This window comes from Pristiophorus japonicus, chromosome 9, assembly GCF_044704955.1.
Source record: "Pristiophorus japonicus isolate sPriJap1 chromosome 9, sPriJap1.hap1, whole genome shotgun sequence".
NCBI classification, from domain to species: domain Eukaryota; kingdom Metazoa; phylum Chordata; class Chondrichthyes; family Pristiophoridae; genus Pristiophorus; species Pristiophorus japonicus.
Window position 1 is genome coordinate 195,378,196 of NC_091985.1, and position 27,058 is coordinate 195,405,253.

A 27,058-nucleotide genomic window follows, 5' to 3' on the forward strand; every position below is an offset into this window, starting at 1 on the left:
TTCACTAAATATATTCAAAAAGGAGTTAGATGAGGTCCTTACTACTAGGGGGATCAAGGGGTATGGCGAGAAAGCAGGAATGGGGTACTGAAGTTGAATGTTCAGCCATGAACTCATTGAATGGCGGTGCAGGCTAGAAGGGCCGAATGGCCTACTCCTGCACCTATTTTCTATGTTTCTATGTTTCTATCACATTTAATGAACATAATCAAATTCTGCATTGCAATCATTTTCGTGAGCGCATCATTAATTACGTAACACTGTCATCAATTATCTATCATATATTATTGGTCGGATATGAGTGGGTGTGGCATCTATTGAATTTACATCACATAATGGTGCACACTTTACTCACGTGACATCACATCAGGTTCTGCTGCTGCATGCTTGGCTGACCGAGGGAGGCTCCCACTAGTGCCAGTCCCCGATCCTCAAGGTCTGTCAGCTCAGTGATAACTGGTAGTCCGCCACACGTGCGCCGCTGCTCGGCCCTATTCTATGAAAGGTAACAACAGCACGACATGGCATAAGGTCATTGCATGAGATCATTGCTAAGTACTGTCACAGAGACAGATACAACATATAACCTATTGTGTTCCTAACACAGATGAGACTGCACACAGGGAGGTTAAAGTAACAGTGACCTCAGTCTTTATTAAGACACTCCAGAGTGAGGAACAGGCCTTAGGGGCCGGTTTATGTACAGTGCTCCCAATGGATGCTGGGATCCCTTGGGACTTCAGGGGATGCGCTCCCTAGTGCGGAACATAGGAGTGCATGCTTTACAGATACACAACATCACTCCCCCCCCCCAAAGTCAAACTGAAAACTACTTATAAGGTGAGGCGGTCGGGAGCCTTTCTTTCCCTGGTGGACCGCCTCGGTACAAATGTCTGTTCTGGTATGTTGGCTGTGCCCTCACTGGGCTGGCGTGTTGTTGGCCCTGCAGGGCTGCTAGATGAGCCTGGCCTTGCTGGGATGTTGGGCGTGATGGGTTCGATTTCCTGGTCCGGGGTGGTGTCGTTGATCCTTTGGGTGTGTGTTGTGGGCTCGAAAAAGGTGGCGTCTGCTGTGGGTTGTTCCGGGCAGTCTGTGAACCGCAGCCTCGTTTGGTCCAGGTGCTTTCTGCAAATTTGTCCATTGTCTAGTTTGATGACAAACACCCTTCTCCCTTCTTTAGCTATCACCGTGCACGCGATCAACTTGGGTCCATAGCCATAGTTTAGCACATACAAAGGGTCATTCAGATCAATTTCCCGTGACACAGTGGCGCGACCATCGTTTACACTTCATTGCTGCCGCCTGCTCTCTACCTGATCATGCAAGAGTCTGGTTTAAGTGCCCTTTTCATGAGTAGCTCAGCCGGGGGCACCCCTGTGAGCGAGTGGGGTCTCGTGCGGTAGCTGAGCAGTACTCGGGACAGGCGGGTTTGGAGTAAGCCTTCTGAGACTCATTTAAGGCTCTGTTTGATGGTTTGTACTGTCCACTCTGCCTGCCCATTTGAGGCTGATTTAACCAGAGCCAAGGTGACATGATTGATCCCATTGCGGGTCATGAATTCTTTAAATTCGCAACTGGTGAAACATGGCCCGTTGTCACTGACCAGTATGTCAGGCAAGCCGTGGGTGGCAAACATGGCCCTCAGGCTTTCAATGGTGGCAATGGTGGTGCTTCCCGACATTATTTCACATTCAATCCATTTTGAAAAAGCATCCACCACCACCATGAATATTTTACCGAGAAACGGGCCCTCATAGTCGACATGGATCCTCAACCATGCTCTGGAGGGCCAGGACCACAAACATAGTGGTGCCTCTCTGGGCGCGTTGCTCAACTGAGCACACACGCTGCATTGCCGTACACAGGACTCTAAGTCAGAGTCGATACCGGGCCACTACACGTGGGATCTGGCTATCGTTTTCTTCATTACTATACCTGGGTGTGTGCTGTGGAGCTCCGAGATGAACGTCTCCCTGCCCTTTTTGGTAGCACTACGTGGTTACCCCACAACAGGCAGTCTGCCTGAATGGACAGCTCATCCTTTCGCCGCTGGAATGGCTTGATTGTCTCTTGCATTTCACTGGGGATGCTGGCCCAGCTCCCATGCAGTACCAGTTTTTTACCAGGGGCAGCAGAAGATCTTGGCTGGTCCAAGTCCTAATCTGGCGGGCCATGACAGGTGATTTATCATTTTGAAATGCTTTCATGACCACCAACAAGTATGCTTGCTGCGCCACCATCAACAAGTTTGCAGGCTGCGCCATTTCCATCCCCGTGGTGAGCAATGGTAGCCGACTGAGAGCATCTGCACAGTTCTCGGCGCCTGTCCTGTGGCGGATGGTATAGTTATATGCTGAAAGCGCGAGTGCCCACCTTTATATGCGGACAGAGGCATTAGTATTTATCCCTTTGTTTTCAGCGAACAGGGATTTGAGGGGCTTGTAATCGGTTCCCAGCTCAAATTTGAAGCCTTTTCTTACCCCGAACACACACACACACACAGATGCCTCTTTCTAATTCATGCTGTAGTCCCTCTCGGCCTTAGACAAGCTCCTGGAAGCATAGGCGACAGGTTGCAACTTCCCCGCAACGTTAGCTTGTTGTAATACAAACCCGACTCCATATGACAATGCGTCACATGCTAGCACAAGTCTTTTACACGGGTTATACAATACAAGCAGTTTGTTGGAGCATAAAATGGTTTCTGGCTTTCTCAAAAGCAATTACTTAGTTTTTTTCCCCATACCCATTTCTCACCTTTGCGCAATAACACATTTAGGGGCTCTAAATGGGTGCTTAACACAGGTAGGAAGTTAGCAAAATAGTTAAGGAGTCCCAGGAGCGACCGCAGCTCCGTGACATTCTCTGGCCTGGGCGCGTTCCTGATAGCCTCCGTCTTGGCGTCTGTGGGCCGAATGCTGTCCGCTGCGATCTTACTCCCCAAAAACTCCACTTCTGTTGCATTTCGACCTCTTCAGCCACAGCCCTACGCGATCCAGTCGCTGGAGGACCTCCTCCAGGTTTTGTAGGTGCTCGATGGTGTCCCGACCCGTGACCAATATGTCGTGCTGAAAGACCACCGTGTGTGGTACTGACTTGAATAGGCTCTCCATGTTTCTCTGGAAGATCGCTGCAGCCGACCGAATTCCAAACGGGCATCTGTTGTAGATGAACAGTCCCTTCTGCGTGTTGATGCAGGTGAGGCCCTTCGAAGACTCCTCCGGCTCCTGCGGCATGTAGGCCGAAGTCAGGTCGAGCTTGGTGAACGTCTTGCCTCCTGCCAGCGTCGCGAATAGGTCATCTGTCTTAGGTAGCGGGAATTCGGTCATGTGCAGCGATCTTCCAGAGAAACATGGAGAGCCTACTCAAGTCGGTACCATGAACAGTGGTTTTTCAGGACGACGTTTTGGTCATGGGTCGGGACACCGTCAAGCACCTACAAAACCTGGAGGAGTTCCTCCAGCGACTGGATCGCGTATGGCTGCGGGTGAAGAGGTCGAAATGCGTCTTCATGGCAACAGAAGTGGAGGTTTTTGGGGAGAAAGATCGCGGCGGACGGTGTTCGGCCTACAGACCAAGACAGAGGCTATCAGCAACGCGCCCAGGCCACAGAACGTCACGGAGCTGCGGTTGTTCCTGGGACTTCTCAACTAATTTGATAACTTCCTACCGGGGTTAATCACCCTCTTAGAACCCCTACATGTATTATTTCGTAAAGGTGAGAACTGGGTATGGGGGGAAAATACTAAGTAATTGATTTTGAGAAAGCCAGAAACATTTTATGCTCCAACAAGCTGCTTGTATTGTATAACTCGTGTAAAAGACCAGCATGTGATGCGTCGTCGTATGGAGTCGGGTGTGTATTACAACAAGCTAACGTTGCGGGGAAGTTGCAACCTGTCGCCTATGCCTCCAGGAGCTTGTCGAAGGCCGAGAGAGCCTACAGCATGATTGAGAAAGAGGCATTAGCGTGTGTGTTTGGGGTAAATAAAAGGCATCAGTACCTGTTTGGCCTCAAATTTGAGTTGGAAACTGATCACAAGCGTCTCATATCCCTGTTAGCATACAAAGGTGGGCACTCGCGCTATCAGCGTATAACTACACCATCCGCCACAGGCCAGGCACCGAGAACTGTGCAGATGTTCTCAGTCGGCTACCATTGCCAACCACAGGGGTGGAAATGGCGCAGCCTGCAAACTTGTTGATGTTGGCGCAGCCCGCAGACTTGTTGATGGTCCTGGAAGCGTTTGAAAATGATAAATCACCTGTCATGGCCCGCCAGATTAGGACTTGGACCAGCCAAGATCGCGCCACTGTGTCACGGGAAATTGATCTGAATGACCCTGTGTATGTGCTAAACTATGGACATGGTCCCAAGTGGATCGCGGGCAAAGTGGTAGCTAAAGAAGCGAGTAGTGTGTTTGTGGTCAAACTCGACAATGGACAAATTTGCAGAAAGCACCTGGACCAAACGAGGCTGCGGTTCACAGACTGCCCGGAACAACCCACAGCAGACATCACCTTTTTTGAGCCCACAACACACACCCAAAGGATCAACAACACCAGCCCGGACCAGAAAGTCGAACCCATCACGCTCAATAGCCCAGCAAGGCCAGGCTCACCCAGCGGCCCTGCAGGGCCAACAACATGCCAGCCCAGCGAGGGCACAGCCAACACACCAGAACAGACATTTGCACCGAAGCGGTCCACCAGGGAAAGAAAGGCTCCCGACCGCCTCACCGTGTAAATAGTTTTCACTTTGACTTTGCGGGGGAGTGATGTTGTGTATCTGTAAAGCATGTACTCCCAAGTTTCGCCACCAGGGAGTGCATCCCCTGAAGTCCCAAGGGATCCCAGCATCCCTTGGGAGCACTGTATATAAGCCGGCCTCTAAGGCCTGTTCCTCACTCTTGAGTGTCTTATTAAAGACTGAGGTCACTGTTACTTTAATCTCCCTGTGTGCAGTCTCATTTGTGTTGGGAACGCAATAAACTTCATGGCCTGAATCAGAAAAACGTTTATCCATGAGCTGACGACCAGACACACCCATTGACAGTGAGAGGAAACCACATTCAATGTGTATTTCAGGGAAAGGAAAACAAAGATGGGTCATCTTCAATCTCGCTGACTCTGCATGTCTCCGGTGGTTAAATTACTAGTGGATGATATGTGAATGGCGGCCAATCAGAAGCCCAGCAACTGAAACTACGTTTGGGGAAGGGCTTTGTGACATAGAGAATTTAAGACGGAAGGACATGGACAGGGAAACACACAAGAAGACACTCTCTCACTCACGAGGACTGCGGCAGTCAGGTGAAGACGGATTGGGACCACTCATTCCCAGCTCCAGGGACCACAATCCACAATGGTGACCACCAGCCTGATTGGTTGATTGTACGTTTCAACCAAATCTCTCTGTGTGTTGCTGGTTAAAAAACTAATAGTTTTGCATTGAGGTTAAACCTTTGTGTTGTGGATATTGTGTTCCTGTAAATCCCAGATTCAAAGAACTGTACTAAGGACAAGGAAAGCAAAATCCTTACAACAGAAACACAGAGTGAGATACAGAAAGAGACACAGAGGTAATGAGCGAGACACAGAGACACAGAGAAACTCAGTGAGAGACAAACAGAGACAGAGAGACACTGAGCGAGAGACAGAGAGAGAGAGAGACACTGAGCGAGAGACAGACAGAGAAAGACAGAGAGACACTGAGTGATAGACAGACAGAGATAGACACAGAGACACTGAGCGAGAGACAGAAAGCCACAGAGACACTGAGCGAGAAACACAGAGACTCAGAGACACTGAGCGAGAGACAGAGAGAGTCACAGAGACACTGAGCGAGAGACAGAGAGAGACATAGAGACACTGAGCAACATACAGAGAGACACAGAGACACTGAGCAAGAGACAGAAAGCCACAGAGACACTGAGCAAGAAACACCAAGACAATGAGACACTGAGCGAGAGACACAGAAACACAGAGACACTGAGCGAGAGACAGAGAGAGACACAGAGACACTGAGCGAGAGACGGAGAGAGACATTGACACACCAAGCGAGAGACAGAGAGAGACCGGGACACTAAGTAAGAGACAGAGAGAGACACAGATGTAATGAGCGAGAAACAAAGAGAGACACAGATACACTGTGCGAGAGACAGGGAGACACAGATATGCTGTGCGAGAGTCAGGGAGATACAGATACACTGAGCGAGAGACAGAGAGACAGATACACTGAGCGAGAGAAAGGGAGACACAGATACACTGAGCGAGAGACAGGAGACACAGAGACACTGAGTGAGAAACAGAGAGACACTGAGCGAGAGACAGAGAGGCACAGATACATTGAGCGAGAGATAGGCAAACACAGATACACTGAGCGAGAGACAGTGAGACACAGATACACTGTGCGAGAGACAGAGCGATACTGAGCGAGAGACAGAGAGACACAGATACACTGAACGAGTGTCACAGAGAGAGTCACTGAGTGAGAGATGGGGGAGACACAGAGACAGTGAGCGAGAGAGAGACACACACAGAGAAACTGAGCGAGAGACAGAGAGAGACACAGAGACACTGAGCGAGAGACACAGAGAGACACAGAGACTCTGAGCGATGGATAGAGAGAGACACATGTCACAGATGGAGTGACACAGAGACACTGCCTGAGAGACGGAGAGAATAAGACACACTGAGGGTGAGACACAGAGAAACACAGAGACACTGAGCGAGAGATGGAGAGAGACACTGAGATACTGAGCAAGAGACCGAGAGAGACACAGGGTCACTGAGCGAGAGACAGAGCGAGACAGTGTAATGTTCGCAAGCATTTTAGTCTCAGGGCACGGGAAGATGCCAGGGTCTAGAGTCTAAAACTTGAAGCACAGGAGGAGGCAACAGCCAAGAACTGTTTTGAATCGATGAAGGACATTGATGCTGGAAATTGGAATGTTTAAAGCTTTTCTCATTACTATGAACAGGATCATTTATGGAAAGATGCGGCCTGGAATCTTGAGCAAGCCTCGATTGATGGGAGAAATTAGCATCTGGACAATGCTATCGATTTCACTCAAACAATGGGGTCAGATTAACTTCATGGCTGTAAAGTCCTGTCCCCTCAGTACAGATTCACACGAGGCATGTAGTGAAGTCAAGGTCACTCTGGACCTGCACCTTTATTTCACAGCTCTGGAATGCTGCACTTGCCTGAGACCTGTGCTTATATACCTGTCTCGTGCAAGTGCATCCCAGGTGGTAAGGTATGCTGGTGGTTACAGGTCATATCTTATTACAGTCATGTACAGCATGTTGGGATACAGTTATATATAATAATGTAAGATACATGACAATGGCCTGAATCAGAAAAACATTTATCTGCGAGGCTACAACCAGAAACACCATCGACAGTGAGAGGAAACCACATTCAATGTGTATTTCAGGGAGCGGGAATCAAAGAGGGGTCATCTTCAATCTCACAAACTCTGCATATCTCCAGTTGTTGAATTACCAGTGGATGATGTGTGAATGTCGGCAATTCAGAAGCCCAGCAACTGAAACTACGGTTGGGGAAGGGCTTTGTGACAAAGAGACTTTAAGACGGAAGGACATGGACAGTGAAACACACAAGAAGACACTCTTTCGCTCTCGAGGACTGCGGCAGTCAGGTGGAGATGGATTGGGACCACTCATTCCCAGCTCCAGGGACCACAATCCACATCGGTGACCAGCAGCCCGATTGATTGATTGTAAGTTTCAATCAAATCTCTCTCTGTGTGTAGTTGGTTTAAATAAACTGATAGTTTTGGTTTGAGCCTAAATCTTTGTGTTATGCATATTGTGTTCCTGTAAGTCCCAGATTCAAAGAACTGTAGTAAGGACAAGGAAAGCAAAAACCTTACAATAGAAATCCAGAGTGAGATACAGAAAGAGACACAGAGACACTGAGCAAGACACAGAGACACTGAGTGAGAGACAGACAGTGAAAGAGAGACACTGAGCGAGAGAGAAGAGAGACAGAAACACTGAGCGAGACGCAGAGACACTGAGCGAGAGACAGACAGAGAAAGAGAGACACTGAGCGAGAGAGAGAGAGATAGAGAGAGACACAGACACTGAGCAAGAGAGAGTGAGAGACACAGACACACTGCGCGAGAGACAGAGAGGCACCGAGACACTGAGCGAGAGACACAGTGACACTGGGCAACGTGCAGAGAGAGACACAGAGACACTGAGCGAGAGACAGAGAGAGACACAGAGACACGGAGCGAGAGACAGAGAGAGACACTGTGTGAGAGACAGAGAGACACTGTGTGAGAGGCAGAGAGAGACACTGAGCGAGGGACAGAGAGCCAGAGACACAGAGCGGGAGACAGAAAGAGACACAGAGGCACAAAGACATTGATAGAGAGACAGAGACACAGGGACACTGTGTGAGAGACAGAGAGGCACAGATACACTGTGCGAGGAACAAAGAGGCACAGGTACACTGTGCGAGAGACAGAGAGATACTGAGCCAGAGACAGAGAGAGACAGATACAGTGAGCAAGAGACACAGAGAGAAACACAGAGACACTGAACGAGAGACAAAGAGAGACACATATCACAGATGGAGTGACAGAGACAAAGCCTGAGAGACAAAGAGACACTGAGCGAGAGACAGAGAGAGATACAGACAATGAGCGAGAGACAGAGGGAGACACAGAGACACTGAGACACTGAGCGAGAGACAAAGAGACACATGTCACAGAAGAAGTGACACAGAGACAATGAATGAGAGACGGAGAGAGACACAGAGACACTGAGCAAGAGACAGAGGGAGACACAGTGTAAGGTTCACAAAGATATTTGGCTCAGGGCGATGCCAGGGTCTGGCGACTAAAACTTGAAGCACAGGAAGAGGTGACAGTCAACGATGGTTTTGAATCGATGAAGGACATTGATACTGGACATAGAAACATAGCAACATAGAAAATAGGTGCAGGAGTAGAGCCTGCACCACCATTCAATAAGATTGTGGTTGATCATTCACCTCAGTACCCCTTTCCTGCTTTCTCTCCATACCACTTGAGCCTTTGAGACATAAGGGCCATATCTAACTCCCTCTTGAGTATATCCAATGAACTGGCATCAACAACTCTCTGCGGCAGGGAATGCCACAGGTTAACAACTCTCTGAGTGAAGAAGTTTCTCCTCATCTCAGTCCAAAATGGCTTACCCCTTATCCTTAGACTGTGTCCCCTGGTTCTGGACTTCCCCAACATCGGGAACATTCTTCCTACATCTAACCTGTCCAGTCCCGTCAGAATTTAATATGTTTCTTTGAGATCCCCTCTCATCCTTCTAAACTCCAGTGAATACAGGCCCAGTCGATCCAGTCTCTCCTCATATGTGGAGGAGGATTTCCTGGAGTGTATTAGAGATGGTTTTCTGGACAAATATGTCAAGGAACCAACTAGAGGGCTGGCCATCCTAGACTGGGTGATGTGTAATGAGAAATGAATAATTAGCAATCTTGTTGTGCAAGACCCCTTGGGGAAGAGTGAACATAATATGGTAGAATTCTTTATTAAGGTGGAGAGTGACACAGTTAATTCAGAGAATAGTGTTCCGAACTTAATGAAAGGTAACTTCGAAGGTATGAGACGTGAATTGGCTAGAATAGACTGGCAAATGATTCTTAAAGGGTTGACGGTGGATAGGCAATGGCAAACATTTAAAGATCATATGGATGAACTTCAACAATTTTATATCCCTGTCTGGAGTAAAAATAAAACGTGGAAGGTGGCTCAACCGTGGCTAACAAGGGAAATTAAGGATAGTATTAAATCCAAGGAAGAGGCATATAAATTGGCCAGAAAAAGTGACAAACCTGAGGACTGGGAGAAATTTGAATATTTTAAAGCTTTTCTGATTGACCATGAACAGGAGCATTTCTGAAAATATGTGGCCTGGAATCTTGAGCAAGCCTCGATTGATTTCGATGGGAGCAATTAGCATCTGGACAATGTTCTCGGTTTCATTCAAACAATGCGGTCAGATTAACTTCATGGCCTGAATCAGAAAAAATGTTTATCCACGAGCTGACGACCAGACACACCCATCGACAGTGAGAGGAAACCACATTCAATGTGGTTTCAGGGAGCGGAAATCAAAGAGGGGTCATCTTCAATCTCGCTGAGTCTGCTTTTCACAGGTGGTTGAATTACCGGTGGATGATGTGTGAATGTCGGCAATTCAGAAGACCAGCAACTGAAACTACGGTTGGGGAAGGGCTTTGTGACAAAGAGACTTTAAGACGGAAGGACATGGACAGTGAAACACACAAGAAGACACTCTTTCGCTCTCGAGGACTGCGGCAGTCAGGTGAAGATGGATTGGGACCGCTCATTTCCAGCTCCAGGGACCACATTCCACAACGATGACCACAAGCCCGATTGGTTGATTGTACATTTCAACCAAATCTCGCTGTGTGTTGCTGGTTTTAATAAACTAATAGTTTTGGGTTGAGTCTAAATCTTTTTGAAGTATATATTTTGTTCCTGTTAATCCTAGATTCAAAGAAATGTAGTAACGACAATGAAAGCAAAAACCTTACAACAGAAACAGAGTGAGATACAGAGAGAGACACAGAGATAATGAGTGAGACACAGAGACACTGAGTAAAAGACAGACAGAGATGGAGAGACACTGAGCGAGGGCCAGACAGAGACACACAGACTCACTGAGCGAGAGACAAAGAGAGACACAGAGACACTGAGCGATAGATAAAGGGAGGCACTGAATGAGAGACACAGACACTGAGTGAGGGACACAGAGAAACACGGAGGCACGGAGTGAGAGACAGAGGGACACAGAGATACTGAGCGACAGACAGAGAGACACAGACACACTGAGTGCGAGACACAGAGACAGAGACTCTGAGGGAGAGACACAGAGCACAAAGACACTGAGCGAGAGACACAGAGAGACACAGAGACACTGAGCGAGAGACACAGAGACACAGACACACTGAGCGCGAGACACAGAGACAGAGACACTGAGGGAGAGACACAGAGCACAGAGACACTGAGCGAGAGACACAGAGAGACAGACACACTGAGCGAGAGACACAGAGACAGAGACACTGAGGGAGAGACATGGAGCACAGAGACACTGAGCAAGAGACAGAGAGAGACACAGAGACACTGAGCGAGAGACAGAGGCACATAGACATTGAGCGAGAGACAGAGAGAGACACAGAGACATTGAGCGAGAGACACAGAGACACAGACACTGAGCGAGAGATAGAGAGAGAGACCCTGAGACACTGAGCCAGTGCCAATAAGACACCGGGACAATGAGTCAGAGATACAGAGACACAGAGACACTAAGCGAGAGACACAGAGACACTGAGGGAGAGACAGAGAGACACTGAGCGAGAGACACAGAGACACATAGGGACACTGAGGGAGAGACATAGGGACGCTGAGCGAGAGACACTGAGCGAGAGACACAGACACTGAGTGAGAGACAGAGAGAGACTGAGCAACATACAGAGAAACACAGAGTACCTGTGCGTGAGACACAGAGACACAGAGATACTGAGTGAGACACAGAGACAGAGAGACACTGACTGTCAGACAGAGAGAGACACAGAGACACTGAGCGAGCGATGCAGAGAAATTGAGCAAGAGTCAGAGAGAGGCACATTCACTAAGCCTGCTCACTATCTAGTGTTGTACATTTGCCGCCCTGAGCCCACGCTGTATATATGTGTTGTATTGTCAGGCAGACAAACAGTACGACGTTGTAGAGAGTTAAAATGTAATTCAAGTTTTACCATTGGAGGAAAATTCACCTCAAGCTCAGCCTAGAATAAGTCTATGTTCAATACCATGTTTGGAAGGTTCGGTTCGAGAGTGAAGGTCCTCTTCGAAACAGAATAACAGTGGCTAAGTTTGATTTTAAATATGGCAAAATAAATCTCCTTTGTTATGTCTAACCATGCAAGTTACGTACGGTGATTCATAATTTTGCTAATTACTTCTTCAGTAAGTGGGAAAAGTGTAATATAAAACCACTTAATGGATTACCTTATCTGAAATCACGCAGCATTTGTAACAAAATAGATGAGTCGACGGCGCAAATAGATACAAATGGGTATGATCTAATAGCCATTACACAGACATGGTTGCAAGGTGACCAGGACTGGGAACTAAATATTCAGGGGTATTTGACAATTCGGAAGGACAGACAGAAAGGAAAAGGAGGTGGGGTTGCATTGTTAATAAAGGATGAGATCAGTGCGTTAGTGAGAAATGATATTGGCTCAGAAGATCAAGATGTAGAATCAGTTTGGTTGGAGATAAGGAATAATAAGGGGGAAAAGTCACTGGTGGGAGTAGTCTATAGGCCCCCTAACAGTAATTACACTGTTGGACGGAGTATAAATCAAGAAATAATGGAGGCTTGTAATAAAGCAACAGCAATAATCATGGGTGATTTTAACCTTCATATCGATTTGACAAAGCAAATTGGCCAAGGTAGCCTTGAGAAATAGTTCATAGAGTGTATCCGGGATAGCTTCCTTGAACAGTACGTTGCGGAGTGAACCAGAGACCAGGCTATCTTAGATCTGGTACTGTGTAATGAGCAGGATTAATAAATGATCGAGTAAAGAACCGACGAGGAATGAGTGACCATAACATGGTTGAATTTCAAATTCAGGTGGAGGGTGAGAAAGTTGGATCTCAAACCATTGCCCTAACCTTAAATAAAGGAGACTACAAAGGTACGAAGGCAGAGTTGCTGAAGTGGACTGAGAAAATGGATTAAAGTCATCATCATCATAGGCAGTCCATCGTATCGAGATGACTTGCTTCCATGCCAAAAAGGGATGAGTTCACAGGTGTTTCAATGAAGGACCTAATATTCCAGATCCCGAACTATATCCGGAAGGGTGGAAGATGCCTGTTTGTGGATTTTTTTAATGTGTGGTGGCCGTTGCACACCAGCTTGAAAGAGCTAGGTCTTGGTCCAGTGGCAAGGATTAACCAAGACGACTGGAGACTAGCTCTGCTGCACGGACCTAGTGCGCACACTTATCGCCGTGTGGGCTGGCCCGTGCTACCCCTGGGACCACATCTCTTCTGGGCCGCAAACTCATGCCTCTCCTGGGCCCCGATCACATCGCTCCACGATCTCTCGCCGCTCCTGTGCCCCAACCTCACCGCTCCTGCTGTAGCTGCCCATGCTCCAATCTCCGACCTGGACCTTGATGACGTCCAATCCAGTCATCCTCTTCGCTGCCGTCGCCCACTTGCACCATCCCGCGCTGCTTCCTGGCTGCTCGCCTTTTATGGCCCCGACCTGCCGCTGGTGTTTCCTCGCATGTCGGGGCTGCCACGATTAAAGTGTGGGACGGTTGATGAGCAGTGGCAGACATTTAAGGAGATATTACATAACTCGCTTCAAAAATATATCCCAATGAGAAGGAAGGACTGTAAGAGAAGGGATAACCATGTGGCTAACTAAGGAAATAAGGGATGGTATCAAATTGAAAACAATGGCATACAATGTGGCCAAGTCTAGTGGGAGGCCAGAGGATTGGGAAACTTTTAAATGCCAGCAAAGAATGACTAAAAAAATGATTAAGAGAGGGAAGATAGGTTATGAAAGTTAACTAGCACGGAATATAATAACAGATAGTAAGAGTTTCTACAGGTACATAGAAAGGAAAAGAGTGGCTGACGTAAATATTGGTCCGCTAGATGATGAGCCTGGGGAATTAATAATGGGGAACAGGGAAATTGCAGAGACTTTGAACAAATATTTTGTATCGGTTTTCACGTTAGAAGAAACTAAAAACATCCCAAGGTGGATAATTAGGGGTCTATAGGGAGGGGGGAACTTACTACAATCACTATCACTAATGAAATAGAGAAATGGGACTAAAATTGGACAAGTCCCTTGGACCTGATGGATTATATCCTAGAGTCTTAAGAGAAGTGGCAGCAGAGATAGTGGATGCATTGGTTGTAATCTACCAAAATTCCTTGGATTCTGGAGTGGTTCCAATAGATTGGAAAACCGCAAATGTAATAATGCCCCTATTTAAAAAAGGAGGCAGATAAAAAGCAGGAAACTATAGACCCATTAACCTAACATCTGTCATTGGGAAAATGCTGGAGTCCATAATTAAGGAAGCAGCAGCATGATTTGGAAAAGCATGATTCAATCAAGCAGATTCAGCATGGTTTATGAAAGGGAAATCATGTTTGACAAATTTGCTGGAGTACTTTGAGGATGTAACGAACAGGGTGGATAATGGGGAACTCGTGGATGTGAGGTATTTGGATTTCCAGAAGACATTTGACAAGCGGCCACATAAAAGGTTACTGCGCAAGATAAAAGTTCAAGGTTTGGCTATATAAGAGAAAACAGAGTCGGAATAAATGGGTCGTTTGGCAAAGAGTGACTAGTGGGGTGCCGCAGGGATCAGTGCTGGGGCCACAACTATTTACAATCTATATTAATGACTTGGATGAAGGGACCGAGTGTAACGTAGCCAAGTTTGCTGATGATACAAAGATGAGTGGGAAAGCAAATTGTGAGGAGGATACAAAAACTCTGCAAAGGGATATACATAGGCTAAGGGAGTGGGCAAAAAATTGGCAGATGTAGTATAATGTGGTAAAATGTGAGGTTATCCACTTTTGGCAGAAAAAATAGAAAAGCAAATTATAATTTACATGGAGAAAAATTGCAAAGTGCTGCAGTACAGAGGGACCTGGGGGTCCTGTGCATGAAACACAGAAGTTAGTATGTAGATGCAGCAAGTGATCAGGAAGGCAAATGGAATATTGGCCTTTATTGCAAGGGGAATAGAGTATAAAAGCAGAGAAGTCCTGCTACAACTGGTGAGGCCACACCTGGAGTACTGCATGCAGTTTTGGTCTCCATATTTAAGGAAGGATATACTTGCACTGGAGGCTGTTCAGAGAAGGTTCACAAGGTTGATTCCTGAGATGAGGGGGTTGACTTATGAGGTTAGGTTGAGTAGGTTGGTCTATACTCATTCGAGTTCAGAAGAATGAGAGGTGATTTTATCGAAACATACAAGATAATGAGGGGGCTCGACAAGGTGGATGCAGAGAGGATATTTCCACTCATAGGGGAAACTAAAACTAGGGGACATAGTCTCAGAATAAGGAGCCACCCATTTAAAACTGAGATGAGGAGGAATTTCTTCTCTCAGAGGGTTGTAAATCTGTGGACTTCTCTGCCCCAGAGAGCTGTGGAGGCTGGGTCATTGAATATATTTAAAGCAGAGATAGACAGATTTTTGAGTGATAAGTGAATAAAAAGTTACGGGGAGCGGGCAGGGAAGTGGAGCTGAGTCGATGATCACATCTGCCATGATCTCATTAAATGGTGGAGCAGGCTCGAGGGGCCAGGTGACCCACTCCTGCTCCTATTTCTTATGTTCTTATGTACTGCTCCACCTAGTTGACTACTGTGGTAATGCAATTGCTGATGTCTAATAACAAAAGGACAGGTCACCTAACAAGTTCCTGTGTTACGAGCAATCTTGTGCGTCTATGTGTTTGTGATGTGCCATAGAGAATATATCACAATTGTATATATGTGTTATTGTACAGTTACAACACTGACCCTGCTCACTGTATATATATGTTGCATAGTAGGTTGTCTAACTAACAGAAAATAGCGAGTCGGTATAAATGGGTCATTTTCCGGTTGTGAAACGGTAACTAGTGGGGTGCCGCAGGGATTGGTGCTGGGTCCTTAACTATTTACAATCTATATTAATGCCTTGGATGAAGGGACTGAGTGTTGCTGATGCTACAAAGATAGGTGGGGAAGCAAGTGATGAGGAGGACACAAAGTATCTGCAAAGGGATATAGACAGGTTAAATGAGTGGGCCAACATGTGGCAGATGGAGTACAATGTGGGAAAATGTGAAGTTATCCAGTTTGGTAGGAAAAATAAAAAAGCAAATTATTATTTAAGTGGAGAGAGGTTACAAAGTGCTGCAGTACAGAGAGGGACCTGGAGTTCCTTGTGCATGAAACACAAAAATTTAGTATGAAGGTACAGCAAGTGATCAGGAAGGCAAATGGAATGTTGGCCTTTATTGCAAAGGGGGATAGAGTATAAAGCAGAGAAGTCCTGCTACAACTGTACAGGGTATTTGTGAGATCACACCTGGAGTACTGCGTACAGTTTTGGTCTCCCTATTTAGGGAAGGATATACTTGCAGAGAAGGTTCACTAGATTGATTCCTGAGATGAAGGGGTTGTCTTATGAAGAAAGTTTGAACAGGTTGGGGTTGAGAAAAATGAGGAGTGATCTTATTGAAACGTATCAGATTCTGATGAGTATTAACAAGTTAGATGCAGAGAGGATGTTTCCACTCGTGGGGGAATCTAGAAGTAGGGGGCATAGTTTCAGAATAAGGGATCGCCCATTTTGAACTGAGGAGGAATTTCTTCTCTCTGAGGCTTGTAAATCTGTGTAATTCTCTGCCCCAGAGAGCCGTGGAGGCTGGGTCATTGAATATATTTAAGGTGGAGATAGACAGATGTTTGAGTGATAGGGGAATCAAGGGTTATGGGGAGCGGGCAGGGAAGTGGAGCTGAGGCCAAGATCAGACCAGCCATGATCTTATTAAATGGTGGAGCAGGCTCGAGGGGCCGTATGGCCTACTCCTGTTTCTATTTCTTATGTTCTTATCTTCTAATTGTTGCTGTACAGTTAATGCACTGACTCTGCACAGTGTATACATGTATTCCTTTATTAGTGACTTTCTTATTTTTATGAACGGATTTAGAACTCCCGCACAGGAGAAAACATCTTTTCTACGGACACCCTCTCTGGCACTTCATAACTTTAAAGACTGTATTTAATTTACTCCTCAGCCTTCTTCTTTCTTGAAATGGACGCCCTAGTCCTTTTAGGTTTTTTTCTGATATTTATACCTTCTCCGGGCTGGTATCATCCATCTCAATATTTTGACTACCTTCTCTCGGGTCCCTACAGTCCTTCATTTAACGTGGCGACCACAACTGTGCTGTATTATTTTGGGCTATGGGATGAGAGAGCGCTGTGGGATTGGTTGGCAGTTGAAATTGTGGTATCGGGAGAAAGTGTTTCAGAACTGGAATTTGATTTGCGATTGATACAGGGATATGGGGAGAGAATGGGTCAGTGTGTTTAGTTTGGGACAGATGCAGAGCAGGGTAGTAGGATTAATTACAGCATTAATACAGGGCTGTGTTGTGATAGTGGTGCAGTGGGATTAATTTAGGATTGAAATAGAGCTATGGTACACAGTTGTTGTTTCTGACTGGATGAAGATGTACAGTGCTGTTCCCCAGAGATCTGTACTAATACCATGACTTTTCTTGATATATATTAATGACTTAGTATATATATATTGATATATATTAATGAATTAGTATATATATAGATATATATGAATTACTTAGTATATATATTTTTTTTAAAAGGAGGGAGAGAGAAAACAGGGAATTATAGATCGGTCAACCTGACATCGTTGGTGGGGAAAATGTTGGAATCAATTATTAAAGATGAAATAGGAGCACATTTGGAAAGCAGTGACACGATTGGTCCAAGTCAGCATGGATTTATGAAAGGGAAATCATGCTTGACAAATCTTCTAGATTTTTTTGAGGATGTAACTAGTAGAGTGGACAAGAGAGAACCAGTGGTTGTGGTGTATTTGGACTTTCAAAAGGCTTTTGACAAGGTCCCACAAAAGAGATTAGTCTGCAAAATTAAAGCACATGTATTGGGGGTAAGGTATTGACATGGATAGAGAACTGGTTGGCATTCAGTAAGCAGAAAGTAGGGATAAACGGGTCCTTCTCAGATTGGCAGGCAGTGACTTGTGGGATGCCGCAGGGCTCAGTGCTGGGATCCCAACTATTTACAATATACATTAATGATTTAGATGAAGGAATTCAATGTAATATCTCCAAGTTTGCATACGACAATAAGCTGGGTGGTGGTGTGAGCTGTGAGGAGGATGTTAAGAGGGTGCAAAGTGACTTGGACAGGTTAGGTGAGTGGGAAAATGCATGGCAGATACAGTATAATGTGGATAAATGTGAGGTTATCCACTTTGATGGCAAAAACATGAAGGCAGAATATTATCTGAATGACAGCAGATTAGGAAAAGGGGAGGTGTAACGAGACCAGGGTGTCATGGTACATCAGTCATTGAACTTTGGCATGCAGGTACAGCAGGCGGTGAAGAAGGCAAATGGTATGTTGGCCTTCATAGCTAGGGGATTTGAGTATCGGAGCAGGGAGGTCTTAATGCAGTTGTACAGGGCCTTGGTGTGGCCTCACCTGGAATATTGTGTTCAGTTTTAGTCTCCTAATCTGAGGAAGGATGTTCTTGCTATTGAGGTAGTGCAGCGAAGGTTCACCAGACTGATTCGCAGGCTGGCGGGACTGACATATGAGGAGAGACTGGATCAATTGAGCCTGTATTCACTGGAGTTTAGAAGGCTGAGAGGGGATTTCATAGAAACATATAAAATTGTAACGGGACTGGACAGGTTAGATGCAGGAAGAATATTTCTGAAGTTGGGGAAGTCCAGAACCAGGGGTCACAGTCTAAGGATAAGGGGTAAGCCATTTAGGACCGAGATGAGGAGAAACCTGTTCACTCAGAGAGTTGTTAACCTCTGGAATTCTCTGCCGCAGAGAGTGGTTGATGCCAGTTCATTGGATATATTCAAGAGGGAGTTAGATATGGCCCTTACGGCTAAGGGGATCAAGGGGTATGGAGAGAAAGCAGGAAAGGGGTACTGAAGTGAATGATCAGCCATGATCTTATTGAATGGTGGTGCAGGCTCGAAGGGCCGAATCGCCTACTCCTGCATCTATTTCCTATGTGTCTATGTGTCTATATATGTTGATATATATTAATGACAGGCGCTCTATTCGGAACTCCTGCACGGCAAGCGAACCTCAGGTGGGCAGAGGAAATGTGACAAGGACACCATCAAAGCCTCCTGGATAAAGTGCAACATCCCCACCAGCACCTGGGAGTCCCTGGCCCAAGACTGTCCTAAGTGCATCCGGGAGGGCGCTGAGCACCTCGAGTCTCATCTCAGAGAGCATGTAGAAAACAAGCGCAGGCAGCGAAGGAGCGTGCGGCAAACCAGACACCCCACCCACCGTTTCCTTCAACCAATGCCTGTCCTACCTGTGACAGAGACTGTAATTCCCATATTGGACGGTTCAGTCACCTGAGAACTCACTTTTAGAGTGGAAGCAATCCTTCTTCGATTTCGAGAGACTCCCCGTGATGGTGATGGATGTTGGTGTGCAGGGCCACATTTCAAGATTTGCAAATGACACAAAACTTTGAAATAAAGTGAATAGTGAGGAGGATTGTGTTAGACTTCAAGAGGACATTGACAGGCTGGTACAATGGGCAGACACGTGGCAGATGAAGTTTAACGCAGTAAAGTGCGAAGTGATACATTTTGGTGGAAAGAATGAGGAGAGGAAATATAAACTAAAGGGTACAATCCTAAAGTGGCATAATGAACAGAGGGACCTTTGGGTATCATCGAACCATAGAAATTTACAGCACGGAAGGAGGCATTTTTGGCCCATTGTGTCCCCGCTGTCTGACCAAGAGCTACCCAGCCTAATCCCACTTTGCAACTCTTGGTCTGCAGCCCTGTAGGTTACGGAACTTCAAGTGCACATCCAAGTACTTTTTAAATGTGGTGAGGGTTTCTGCCTCTACCACCCTTTCAGTCAGTGCGTATATGTGCACAAATTTTGAAAGTGGCAGGGCAGCTTGAGAAAGCAGTTGAAAAAGCTTACGGGATCCTGCGCTTCATGTATAAGGGTGTAGAGTACAAAAGCGTGGGAATTATGATGAACCTGTCTAAAACACTGGTTCAGCCTCAACTGGAGTATTATGTCCAATTCTGGGCAGCGCACTTTAGGAAGTATGTGAAGGTCTTAAAGAGGCTGCAGAAAAGATATACGAGAATGATTCCAGGGATGAGGGACTTCAGTTACGTGGATAGACTGGAGAAGCATGGATGATCAGATCAGCCATGATCTTATTGAATGGCGGAGCAGGCTCGAGGTGCCAGGTGGCTTATTCCTGCTCCTATTTCTTATGTATTTATGTTGTTCTCCTTACAGCATAGAAGATTGAGCGGAGATTTGATTGAGGTGTTCAAAATCGTGAGCGTTCTGGATAAAGTAGATATAGAGAAGCTGTTCCCAATGGCGGAAGGTTCGAGAACCAGAGGACACAGATTTAAGGTGATTGGCAAAAGAACCAAAGGCGACTTAAGAAAAAAAACTTTTTATGCATTCGGATCTGGAATGCACTGTCTGAAAGGGTGGTGGAGGCAGAATCAATCACAGCTTCCAAAAGGGAGTTGGATAAGTATCTGAATGTAAATATTTGCAGGGCTACGGGGAAAGGGCGGGGGAGTGGGATTAACTGAGGTGCTCTTGCAGAGAGACGGGCAGACCCGATGTGCTGAATAGCCATCTTATGTGCTGTAACCATTCTATGATTCTATGATTCTATGTTGCGAGAGTAGGGCTGCAGTTTTATATGAGAGATACATAGCTATCGGGAGAGAACAGGGCAGTGGGATTAGTTTGGGTTTGACACAGGGCTATGGGGAGAGAGTGAGGCAGTGGTATTAGTTTGGGGATTGATAAAAGGCTATGCGGAAAGAGTGGGACAATGGGATTAGTTTGGGATGGAAACAGGGCTTAGGGAGAGCGCGCGACAGTGGGATTAGTTTGGGATTCACAGAGGTTTATGGGGAGAAAGCAGGGCAGTGGGATTAGGTTGGGATTGATGCAGGGCTATGGAGAGAGAGTGGGGCAGTGGGATTAGTTTGGGATTGATACAGGGCTTGGGGAGAGCGCAGGACAGTGTGATTAGTTTGGGATTCACAGAGGGCTGTTGGGAAAGAGCGGGGCAGTGGGATTAGTTTGGGATTGATACAGGGCTTCGGGAGAGTGTGGGACAGTGCGATTAGTTTGGGATTCACAGAGGGCTGTTGGGAGAAAGCGGGGCAGTGGGATTAGTTTGGGATTGATAAAGGGCTATGGGGAGAGAGCAGGGCAGTGGGATTAGTTTGGGATTAAAACAGGGCTATGGGGAGAAAGCTGGGCAGTGGGATTAGTTTGGGATTGATACATGGCTATGGGGAGAGAGCTGGGCAGTGGAATTAGTTTGGGACTGATAAAAGGCTAGGGGAGAAGCAGGGCAGTGGGACTAGTTTGGGATTGATGCAGGGCAATTGGAGAGAGTGCAGCAGTGGGATTAGTTTGGGGATTGATACAGAGCTATGAGGGAAAGAGCAGGGCAGTGGGATTAATTTGGGATTCATCAGGGCTACAGGGAGAGAGCGGTGCAGTGAGATTAGCTGCCGATTGATGCAGGGTATGGGTAAAGAGCAGGGCAGTGGGATTAGTTTGGGTTGATACAGAGCAATGGGGAGAGAACATGGCAGTGAAATTCGTTTGGGATTGGCAGAGGCCTGTTGGGAGGGAGAGGGGCAGTGACATTAGTTTGGGATTAATACAGGCTATGCGGAGAGAGAGGGGCAGTGAGATTAGTTTGGGGATTGATACAGGACTATGGGGCAAGAGCGGGGCAGTGGGATTAGCTTGTGGATTCATACAGGGCTATGGGGAGAGAGTGAGTTAGTGGGATTAGTTTGTGGATTGGAACAGGGCTATGGGGAGCGCGCGGGGCAGTGAGATTAGTTTGTGATTGATACAGGGCTATGGGGAGAGCGTGGGGCAGTGGGATTAGTTTGTGATTGATACAGGGATATGGGGAGAGAGCAGGGCAGTGGGATTAGTTTGGGAGTGGTAAAGGCCTTTGTAGAGAGAATGGGGCAGTGGGATTAGTTTGGGATTGATACAGGGCTATGGGGAGAGAGCGGGTCAGTGGGATTAATTTGGGATTGATACAGGGCTATGGGGAGAGAGCAGGGCAGTGGGATTAGTTTGGGATTGATACAGGGCTTTGTAGATCGAATGGGGCAGTGGGATTAGTTTGGGATTGATGCAGGTCTATGGGGAGAGAGCGGGGAAATGGGATTAGTTTGAGATTGATACAGGCTATGGGGAGAGAGCAGGGCAGTGGGATTAGTTTGAGATTGATACAAGGCTATGGGGAGAAGCGGGGCAGTGGGATTAGTTTGGGATTGATAAAGGGCTATGGGGAAAGAGTAGGGCAGTGGGATTAGTATGTCATTGGTACAGGGCTATGGGGAGAGAGTGGGGCAGTGGGATTAGTTTGGTGATTGATACAGGGCTATGGGGAGAGAGTGGGGCAGTGGGATTAGTTTGGGGATTAGGACAGGGCTATGGGGAGAGAGCGGGGCAGTGGGATTAGTTTGTGATTGATACAGGGCTATGGGGAGAGAGCGGGGCAGTGGGATTAGTTTGTGATTGATACAGGGCTATGGGGAGAGAGCGGGGCAGTGGAGTTAGTTTTGGATTGAAACAGGCTATGGGGAGAGAGCGGGGCAGTGGGATTAGTTTGGAATTGATACAGGGCTTGGGAAGAACGCGGGAGCTTGGGATTTGTTTGGGATTCACAGAGGCCTGTTGGGAGAGAGCGGGGCAGTGGGATTAGTCTGGGATTGATACAGAGCTTTGTAGAGAGAATTATGCAGTGGGATTATTTTGGGTTTGATGCAGGCTATTGGGAGAGAGCAGGGCAGTGGGATTAGTTTGAGATTAATACAAGGCTATGGGGAGAAGCGGGACAGTAGGATTAGTTTGGGATTGATAAAGAGCTATGGGGAAAGAGCGGGGCAGTGGGATTAGTATGTCATTGGTAGAGGGCTATGCGGAGATAGCAGGGCAGTGGGATTAGTTTGGGATTGATACAGGGCGATGGGGAGAGCGTGGGGCATTGGGATTAGTTTGGGATTGATACAGGGCTATTGGGAGAGAATGGTGAATTGGGATTATTTTGGGATTGATACAGGGCTATGGGGAGAAAGCAGGGTAGTATGATCAGTTTGAGATTGATACAGGGCTGTGGGAAGAGACCAGGGCAGTGGGATTAGTTTGGGATCAATACAGGCTATGGGGAGAGAACATGGCAATGGGATTAGTATGCGATTGACAGAGGGCTGTTGGGAGCGAGCGGAGCAGTGGGGTTAGTTTTGGATTGATGCAGGATTATGGGGAGAGAGTGGGGCAGTAGGATTAGTTTGGGATTGCTACAGGGCTATGGGGAGAGAGCGGGGCAGTGGGATGATTTTGGAATTGATACATGGCTTGGGAAGAATGCGGGAGCTTGGGATTAGTTTGGGATTCACAGAGGCCTGTTGGGATAGAGCGGGGCAGTGGGATTAGTCTGGGATTGATACAGGGCTTTGTAGAGAGAATGGGGCAGTGGGATTAGTTTGGGTTTGATGCAGGCTATGGGGAGAGAGCAGGGCAGTGGGATTAGTTTGAGATTGATACAAGGCTATGGGGAGAAGCGGGGCAGTAGGATTAGTTTGGGATTGATAAAGGGCTATGGGGAAAGAGCGGGGCAGTGGGATTAGTATGTCATTGGTACAGGGCTATGGGGAGAGGGCGGGGCAGTGGGATTAGTTTGGTGATTGATACAGGGCTATGGGGAGAGCACGTGGCAGTGGGATTAGTTAGGGATTGATGCAGGGCTATGGGGAGAGAGTGGGGCAGTGGGATTAGTTTGGTGATTGATACAGAGATATGGGGAGAGAGTGGGGCAGTGGGATTAGTTTGGGATTGATGCAGGGCTATGGGGAGAGAGTGGGGCAGTGGGATTAGTTTGTGATTGATACATGGCTATGGGGAGAGAACATGGTAGTGGGATTAGTATGCGATTCACAGAGGGCTGTTGGGAGAGAGCGGGGCAGTGTGATTAATTTGGTGATTGATACAGGACTATGGGGAGAGAGCGGAACAGTGGGATTAGTTTGGGATTGATACAGGCTATGGGAAGTGAACAGGGCAGTGGGATTAGTTTGGGCTTGATACAGGGCTACGGGAAGAGCGTGGGTCAGTGGGATTAGTTTGGGATTGATACAGGGCTATGGGGAGAGAGTAGGGCAGTGGGACTAGTTTGGGATTGATACTGGTCGGGGAGAGCACGGGACAGTGGGATTAATTTGGGAATGATAAAGGGCTATGGGAAGAGAGCAGGGTAATGGGATTAGTTTTGGATTGATACAGGGCTATGGGGAAAGCGCGGTGCAGTGGGATTAATTTGGGATTGATAAAAGGCTATGGGGAGAGAGCGGGTCAGTGGGATTAGTTTGGGATTGATACAGGGCTACGGGGAGAGAGCGGGTCAGTGGGATTAGTTTGGGGTTGATACAGGGCTTTGAAGATCGAATGGGGCAGTGGGATTAGTTTGGGCTTGATGCAGGCTATGGGGAGAGAGCAGGGCAGTGGGATTAGTTTGAGATTGATACAAGGCAATGGGGAGAAGCGGGGCAGTGGGATTAGTTTGGGATTGATAAAGGGCTATGGGGAAAGAGCGGGGCAGTGGGATTAGTTTGGTGATTGATACAGGGCTATGGGGAGAGAGTGGGGCAGTGGGATTAGTTTGGTGATTGATACAGGGCTATGGGGAGAGAGTGGGGCAGTGGGATTAGTTTGGGATTGATGCAGGACTATGGGGAGAGAGTGGGGCAGTGGGATTAGTTTGTGATTGATACAGGCTATGGGGAGAGAACATGGTAGTGGGATTAGTATGCGATTGACAGAGGGCTGTTGGGAGAGAGCGGTGCAGTGTGATTAGTTTGGTGATTGATACAGGACTATGGAGAGAGAGCGGGGCAGTGGGATTAGTTTGGGATTGATACAGAGCTATGGGGAGAGAGTGGGGCAGTGGGATTAGTTTGGGATTGATACAGGGCTATGGGGAGAGAGTGGGGCAGTGGGATTAGTTTGGTGATTGATACAGGGCTATGGGGAGAGAGTGGGGCAGTGGGATTAGTTTGGGATTGATGCAGGACTATGGGGAGAGAGTGGGGCAGTGGGATTAGTTTGTGATTGATACAGGCTATGGGGAGAGAACATGGTAGTGGGATTAGTATGCAATTGACAGAGGGCTGTTGGGAGAGAGCGGTGCAGTGTGATTAGTTTGGTGATTGATACAGGACTATGGAGAGAGAGCGGGGCAGTGGAATTAGTTTGGGATTGATACAGAGCTATGGGGAGAGAGTGGGGCAGTGGGATTAGTTTGGGATTGATACAGGGCTATGGGGAGAGAGTGGGGCAGTGAAATTATTTTGGGATTGATACAGGGCTATGGGGAGAAAGCAGGGTAGTGGGATGAGTTTGGGATTGATACAGGGCTGTGGGAAGAGAGCAGGGCAGTGGGATTAGTATGCGATTGACAGAGGGTTGTTGGGAGAGAGCGGGGCAGTGGGATTAGTTTTGGATTGAAACAGGCTACGGGAGTGAGCGTGGCAGTGGGATTAGTTTGGGATTGATGCAGGATTATGGGGAGAGAGTGGGGCAGTAGGATTAGTTTGGGATTGCTACAGGGCTATGGGGAGAGAGCGGGGCAGTGGGATGAGTTTAGAATTGATACATGACTTGGGAAAAATGCGGGAGCTTGAGATTAGTTTGGGATTCACAGAGGCCTGTTGGGACAGAGCGGGGCAGTGGGATTAGTTTGGGATTGATACATGGCTTTGTAGAGAGAATGGGGCAGTGGGATTAGTTTGGGTTTGATGCAGAACTATGGGGAGAGAGCGGGTCAGTGGGATTAGTTTGGGATTGATACAGGGCTACGGGAAGAGCGCGGGTCAGTGGGATTAGTTTGGGATTGATACAGGGCTATGGGGAGAGAGCAGGTCAGTGGGATTAGTTTGGGATTGATACAGGGCTTTGTAGATCGAATGGGGCAGTGGGATTAGTTTGGGATTGATGCAGGTCTATGGGGAGAGAGCGGGGAAATGGGATTAGTTTGAGATTGATACAGGCTATGGGGAGAGAGCAGGGCAGTGGGATTAGTTTGAGATTGATACAAGGCTATGGGGAGAAGCGGGGCAGTGGGATTAGTTTGGGATTGATAAAGGGCTATGGGGAAAGAGTAGGGCAGTGGGATTAGTATGTCATTGGTACAGGGCTATGGGGAGAGAGTGGGGCAGTGGGATTAGTTTGGTGATTGATACAGGGCTATGGGGAGAGAGTGGGGCAGTGGGATTAGTTTGGGATTGATGCAGGACTATGGGGAGAGAGTGGGGCAGTGGGATTAGTTTGTGATTGATACAGGCTATGGGGAGAGAACATGGTAGTGGGATTAGTATGCGATTGACAGAGGGCTGTTGGGAGAGAGCGGTGCAGTGTGATTAGTTTGGTGATTGATACAGGACTATGGAGAGAGAGCGGGGCAGTGGGATTAGTTTGGGATTGATACAGAGCTATGGGGAGAGAGTGGGGCAGTGGGATTAGTTTGGGATTGATACAGGGCTATGGGGAGAGAGTGGGGCAGTGGGATTAGTTTGGTGATTGATACAGGGCTATGGGGAGAGAGTGGGGCAGTGGGATTAGTTTGGGATTGATGCAGGACTATGGGGAGAGAGTGGGGCAGTGGGATTAGTTTGTGATTGATACAGGCTATGGGGAGAGAACATGGTAGTGGGATTAGTATGCAATTGACAGAGGGCTGTTGGGAGAGAGCGGTGCAGTGTGATTAGTTTGGTGATTGATACAGGACTATGGAGAGAGAGCGGGGCAGTGGAATTAGTTTGGGATTGATACAGAGCTATGGGGAGAGAGTGGGGCAGTGGGATTAGTTTGGGATTGATACAGGGCTATGGGGAGAGAGTGGGGCAGTGAAATTATTTTGGGATTGATACAGGGCTATGGGGAGAAAGCAGGGTAGTGGGATGAGTTTGGGATTGATACAGGGCTGTGGGAAGAGAGCAGGGCAGTGGGATTAGTATGCGATTGACAGAGGGTTGTTGGGAGAGAGCGGGGCAGTGGGATTAGTTTTGGATTGAAACAGGCTACGGGAGTGAG